Raw genomic sequence first — 7,753 nt, 5'->3', positions numbered from 1 at the left:
ATTCTCCTCCTATTTTTATTTTTATTTTATTTTTTTATTTTTTTTATTTATTTTATACCAGTGAACGATAAGGTCTCATTGGCCACTGTGCACTGGTGTATTTGTATTAAAAATAGTAATATTAATAATAATAAACCTTTGGCGAAAACCCGAGCAGTTGGGGTAAATTTGACCTACTTTGGTTCAAAATTAAAATATTTTCCCCTGAAAGGTCACAGGGGCAGGTCCGCACATAAGGCTGTCGTGAAGACGCAGCGAGACCTGTAAATAAACTCTGACATTCACACACTACCAAGTATGCTGTCTGCTCAAACACGTGTTTTTATTTATAAACACTCTAAATGTTAGCAGCAAATCACTGGTAGATAAACCCAGCCCACTAGTTAATGCAGGTTTATATTTTACCACCGCAAAATCAAGCAGTTGAGATCCGGCTTTTAAATCACAAAATCCATTTCCGGCTAGATATTTTTGTATTAGCTTGAGAGCGATTTTTAATAAAAGATTGCTAAAACCACTTTAGTTTTAGACTAAACTAGATACATAATTTTAATTTAAAAAAAATCTCTACCTGAAATCTTACAGAGTTTTGATAATAAAGATTTACGGAACAATTTTAGAATCACAAACTTAATTTCGGCTATAGATTTGTATATAACCTTTAAAATGACACAAGGGAAATATAAATAGCGAAATGGTAACTGTTTAGACAAACAAAGATATGTATTATTCAATAAATGAAGTCGTCCTCAGTCTTTAATCTTACAACGTTTCTTAATGAATATCTCCGGAAAGTATAGAAAGTACGACATTTAATAAGAAATAATATAGGCTGTAACAAAGGCAGATATCAATATTATTGTCTCCATCGACCTTAAATCTATCTAATTAATATCAAAAATCTAAAAAAAAATTGGTCTGAATGGATGTTACCAATCTTTATATATTGATAGAGCTTTGTAAATATCTCCGGCACTATTTACGCTAAAATCACAACGTTTACTTAAGACTTTAGATATATCTATACCTTTATAATTATGCTTGAATAATTTTATTCCATAAAGAAATTTTATACAAATGCATTACTGAAAGGTATGCTTAACAATGCCAAGTCGGCCTTAAACATTACGTGTTGTCACTGAATATTGTTGCAGAGACACATTTTTTATGAATCTATCGTGTATATTTTTTATTTAAATTATATTGATTTACGATGTGATACATATCGACACTTGGTTTCATGTTTCAATTTTTTCAATCCTACTGTGCGAAGTCATAAAGTACTGTTTATTGGAATAATGGGGGTGTACACTATGATAACGTTGTAATCTGTCAAATTCTTCAGTACCGTTTTCAATCGTGGGTTACGTAATAGCCAATATGGCGGCGCCCATATTATCAATTCTGGGAGTGTCTATAAATCGAACTGTAATAGATTAAATCTGCTAAAATAATATAGTCGATTAGACGTTGACGTCTCTCGAGTAAATCAAGCATAGTCGGAGCGTCACAGACAATCAAGGACGCTGATTTTGCGGACCAAGTTAGATCGTAAGGCAATAAAGATGTTATCGATAAGGGCGCGTGGCGAAATTTGCCTTTGAAAAGAAGGGCGCGTGGCGAAATTTGCCTTTGAAAAGGACAGCGTGGCGATCCGGGGGGGGGCCGCTTGGCTTTTCGCCACGCTAAAATGGCCTGGGAAAAACACTATTAACAGTATCGAGATTCATTGCGCTCATGCTTAATACATAAGTCAATATGGTGGAATAATTATTGTTAAATTAATCAAAAATAATATCATTGTATTGTTGAAAACACATTAAGAATCTATTATTGACATACCATAATTATATTGCTGAATATCTTCATTTAACATATTTCTGGTCTAAAGAAAATTCCAGGTCACCTAGTTCACGGATAGCGTCTTTATTATATAACGATTATTTTACTGGCCGCGAACTCCGGTGATGACCTGTATATAAACTCGATACCTCGCGGGTTAATTGAAATGCAATCCATTAAAGTGAGGCCTCGCTTCCACTGCTCTTTATACTTTAACATGTTGACAGGAATGTGGAAGTAAGTACTAAATATGAGAACATAGCCTTTAAGTATAAACGCTTGCGCTGGTAATTCTATGAAAATAAAAGGTGCACGCACAAACTGTATTGCTGTCGAGAATTGTGTGTAAAACTGTTCTATTAAGCCTTTTCATTAGAGATAAAATTGTTTCATGCAGTAGAACAGTGTTACAAAGACACGGATATGTTTCCAATGTTTTGGTGGTATACTCAAATCAGCCAATGAAATAAATGAAGTGTATTCATTCGTACCTAGCCGCGGGAATTTTATTGGACACTTACAAAGGTCAGGTAAGGTGAAAAGCTGGCTTAATACAGCTATGCCGAAAAAACATTCTGAGCTGTTTCATCAAGATTGGGCGAAAGATGTGGCCTCTATTGCGATAACTATTAGTTGACAACACACGACAAACTGGTGATTACAATAGATCACTATGAGTACTTCATGCCCAGGTTAGCTTAACATATAGAAATAATTAATTCGAGAAACATTTTCAGTAGAATAATAGAGGATATTAGTTGATTTTAGTTTAAATCGGATAATCATTCCATGAGTGCCACTCATTAATGAGTGGTCATATAAAACATTCTTAATAATTTAACAAGATCTTAAACACCAATACCAACACATTTTATTTTTATATTATTGTTTCGTACGATGAATGTGTATATTGAACGAATAATGATTGAGTGCAGTTATATGTGTTTTTGACGTCATATGATAAATAACATGTCGCTCGCAGCTGTTTATTGTGTGAAAATTGCGCCTTTTTATGGAATTGTATTGTTTAACTGTATTTTATCCTGGATTTTTGATTGTTTGTATATCTACTTTTACTATTACAATGATGTAACTTATTTACTGTAAAACAATCAGGTTACAAGTTACTGCAGGTATTCTCCAATCGTGCACCGTATAGCATGAAATAAATTCGGATAAACGTCAACTTTTTGTATTTTAAGCGAGACATTTTAACACATTACAAATCATGTAAGAAATTAAAACAATTTGGTGTGAAAGAAACCTTGATAAGAAAAATAAATACAGTATATACTTTACAATTTACAGCACTCATTACATTGATATTCTTTGGTAGTCCAGTCGCCGAGAGGCGTTAAAAACTTAACTTTTTTGGAGAATAAATAAAACTGTTGCGATGAAGACGCATACCACTCCACGTTGAAAAGTATCAATGCATGCTTTAGTATCGAACAATTGAGACAAACGCAACTCATCATTGTATCATTTTATTGTGGCTCCAAAAGTGCAAACCAATGTTGTTATCTGTCATTGTTCACCACGTCCGTTTTTATACAGATTTTTTGTAATAACCGCCTACTGTTTTTGGCCCTTAACATATTGCAAAAAAACACAATTGAAGAAAAACAAACAATAGAATTTGAAATAAAATAGTAATATGTGTACGCATGTCGATACAAGGAATTTATTGTCTTAAAATGCTAAGCGATGTCATGCGACACAGTTTTTCATACGTTTTGACAAAACAAACTTGTGTTTACACTGAATGCATTGTGATGAACACTGAAACCATGTCTTAAGATACGCGATAAAATTTGCCACAAACAAAACACCACATGCTTCTATAAAACGTGTACTTCCATAATAAATCAAAACAGACCTTTTGCAAGGTGCATGATTGCGCTTATCTGAATCTGGCACATGTGTACAAAATATGGAATAACTATGATGCGTTTTATTAAACGAGCAGCTTATAAGTTATATAGAAAGAGTATTAATTGAAACAAATATTTTAACGAGTGTCATAAACTATTATATTACATTTGTTGGTTTGTTTTGTGTGTTTGTTTATCTGGATCGTACGACATAATCAACAGTATTTTAGTCATACCTTGGCGGCAAGCAAATTAACGTCCACTTTTTCTGGGTCAACAGTTTAACCAGTACTAAGTGTACTTACTTATGCTAGTAAAGTAGTAACTTACAATAGTTCTACTTGAATACACTCCCGCTGAACTACGTTACAATGAGAGGTGCGTCTGTACGACAACAAGATACGGCGTCATAACTACAACGGTTACGGCGTCTTTCCACAGTTTGTTGACGATACGGGACGTTGTTAAAATAAATGGTAAATATTAATGGTAAATTTGAATAGTTTTTGTATGTCTTAGGCAATGTTTATTTAAATACGGATATTGTGTTCCTCTTTCATAGCTTGCCATGTAATTTATTCCTATGTTATCGATAAAATGGAAGTTTTACACACCTGTATTGACAACTCGTAAAATCATTGGAATTTAATTCAAAGTCTGACATTAAACAGAAGAAAATGCAAACAAACGTAAGCAAGAAAGAATATTAAATCAATCTTTTCACTATCTGTCTCAAAAATAACTGCACGTAAGTGTAACGAGATAAATTTTGATGAATTAAAATGTTACGGCGTCTTACAGAGAGTGTTACAGTGCATTGTGTCACATCGGTCTTACTGACAATAACGTAGTGACGTCACCATCTATGTATAGAATGTGTTACAGTGCATTAAATTTACTTCAACATGTTTAAGGTTACGGTATAGTATCGACGGTTCGGTAAATTGTATATATATAGTAAATGCTTTGGAGGTTTCGGATCTTTATAGAGGTATACCTACAATGAGGTGTTAATGACACCTATTACTGGCTTACATCAGGGGCATATATTTGCAAACTGGTCATTAATTGTTAATTGATTAATTAATGCAATGCCTACAGTAAAGAATTTAGCGGCATGAATGAGCTACCACTGAACTTTTTTAAAAGAATAATTTTAGGTACCAAACCAATAAATGTATATTGAATTCAAAATGTAACTTTATTGAAAGTAAATTTACGATTTAAATAAATCAATACTAATTTTTTTAAAGATTTGGTGCATTTATTAAAAACAAATAGTAATAATAAATGTTGATATATTATTGAATTAATAGAAGATCTTCAATTTGAATTTAGTGCTACTAACAAATGTCCAAAGTCTTGTAATATATTGTAGTACTGTTTAATTAAAAAAAAACATAAACAATTCTTAATGAATTTGCGATTCTAGGATTAATTCAGTCTTTAATTAAATGTTTTTACTATTATTTTATCTAAAAGTAAATGTACCAAATCTTTAAAAATTGTATTACTGATTGATTAAAAAAACGTCACAAAGAAATACAAATAAATATTACCAAAATGAAGTCTTGCTTTTAAAAGCATAAAGCTATCCGTGGCAAAAATGGACGAAATTGAAAAGTTTTTGAATAAGTTGAACATATAAGTAGAAGGGCTGGAACAAAACGTGAAATCCATCGAAGCTCGAACGAAAGAAATTGAATCATCTTCTCAATTTATGAATAATGAATTGGAAGACACCAGGCAGAAAATCAAATCCACCGACACAGAGATTAAAAACATTAATAAGCATAAAAAAAAACTCGAAGAAAAGATACAAAACATTAAATTGCAAGCAGATGAAAACGAGCAAAAAACGAACGACCTAGAAGCAAGAAACATGAGAGAAAATCTATTGTTCTATGGTTGCCCCGAAGTGTTAAATAAAAATTGTGAGGGGACTGTGAAATCCATAATTTCAGAAAAGCTTCGAATAGTGGAGAATATAACATTAGACAGAGTTCACAGACTTGGTAAACCCAGTAACGGAAAATGCAGACCGATAGTGGCCAAATTCCACTACTACCAACAACGAGAATTGGTACGGACGACGGCTATCACCAAAACAAATGACCTCAAAACCACCGGGCTGGGCATCGGAATTCAGCAAACCAAAGCAGTGCTACAGCAGAGGCGATAAAAGAACACTCTATTCAACCGTGAAAAGAGCGCCGGTAAACAAGTGAAGTGGGCCGGTGCAAAACTTTTATCACGCGAAAATGGAAGCAGTCAGTTCAAGGAGGTTACACACTAGGACAAGGAAGGGAAGTTAAATGTTATAGCGTGGAACGTGAATGGACTTGCGTGAAAAATAAATGATGTTTACTTTCAAGAATACGTTAAAAAATATGATCTAATATTACTTTCTGAAACTTGGCTAAACAAAAAGCAACCGCTAAACACTGACATTAATGGGTATATTAGCTACCATGTTTACGGTAATAAACGTTCTGGTACAAACAAAGGTCGCTTTAGCGGTGGACTTTCAATTTATTATAAAAATGAGTTATCAGATAATATATCCATTATAGAAACTAATCAATATGGAATAGTGTGGCTAAAATTAAAACAAGATTTGTTTTTTGTAGAGTCGGATATGTATCTGTGTCATACTTACATCCCACCTGTCAATTCGAAAGTTTTAATTGACCAAGATTTCGATTTTTTTTTGATGAAATTGAGAAAGGGGTTGAGAAATATGGGCAGCTCGGAAAAACATGCATAACGGGTGACCTCAATTTCCGAACAAGTAACTTATCAGATATACTAGAGTACGATATGTACCCTGACTGTTTTGAAGAATTAGATACAGAAAATATAAACATTTCCCAGTAATACGCAACAATCCGGACAAGGTAATTGATTGTAACGGTAAAAGGCTAATTAATCTATGCAGAGCTACTAATCATATTATCGTTAATGGTCGTCTCAACAAAGAGCAGGACAATCAATTTACTTTCGTCTCAAATAGAGGCTTGAGTATAACAGATTGTCTTATTATAAATGCAAACTATGTTGATAATATAAACGAATTTCAAATTACTCAATTGGCAAAATTTCTCTGATCACGCAGGTGTTTACTGTTCTTTAAAATGCAACACCAAAACTAGACATATTACAACCGGTGAATACAAAGAGGAAACTAAGCTTGTTTTTAACTCAAGTTTTGTTGAAAAATTTCAAGACTCATTGAAAGAGAATATCAATTTGTTAAATGAAAACAAGGAAAACATTAATTGTGAAATAAAAAAATTAACTAGCTATATTTATGACAATGCAGAAACAATTTTGGAAGAAAAGTAAATATTAACCACGACAAACATTTTCGAAATAAAGCAGATTCCCCGAAATGGTTTGATTATAACTGCAACACAGCTTAAAAAGAATTCAAACGCACACGAAACATATTCAATAAATTAAAAACAGATGAAAACAAAACACACTTTGTAAATATGAGAACAAAGTACAACAAAATACGAAATAAATATAAAGCAAAATACAAAAAAAAAATCAGAAGGAAAAAAACTGAAGACATAGCAAAATCAGATCCAAAACATTTCTTGAAATCCTTAAAAAAATGCTATAAACAAGCACCAAACAAGGATGACGGTATAACAGTAGCAAACTTTTATACGCACTTTAAAAACTTATGAGGCGAACAACCCGAACAAATAAATGAAAAAGTTGCCACCACCGAATCTACGGATATTCGTTTAGATAAAGAATTCACATTGCATGAACTCAAGGCAGCCGTCTTCCATAAAAAAATAACAAGTCTTGTGGGCCTGATAATATATCTTCAGAACTAATTAAATCATCGTTTAGTGTATTAGGACCACACCTCCTAGCAATATACAACAAACTTTTCAATCATGAGGAATACCCGGAAGACTGGGGCCTCGGATACATCGTCCCTATATATAAGGGCGGGAAATCAAATGAAACAAAAAACTATAGGGGTATAACCTTAAATAATATCCTAGCAAAAATATACT

The sequence above is a fragment of the Dreissena polymorpha genome, chromosome 2 (assembly GCF_020536995.1).
Source record: "Dreissena polymorpha isolate Duluth1 chromosome 2, UMN_Dpol_1.0, whole genome shotgun sequence".
Taxonomy (NCBI): Eukaryota; Metazoa; Mollusca; class Bivalvia; order Myida; family Dreissenidae; genus Dreissena; species Dreissena polymorpha.
The sequence above is the reverse complement of the archived record's forward strand: the minus strand, read 5'-3'. Positions refer to the sequence as shown.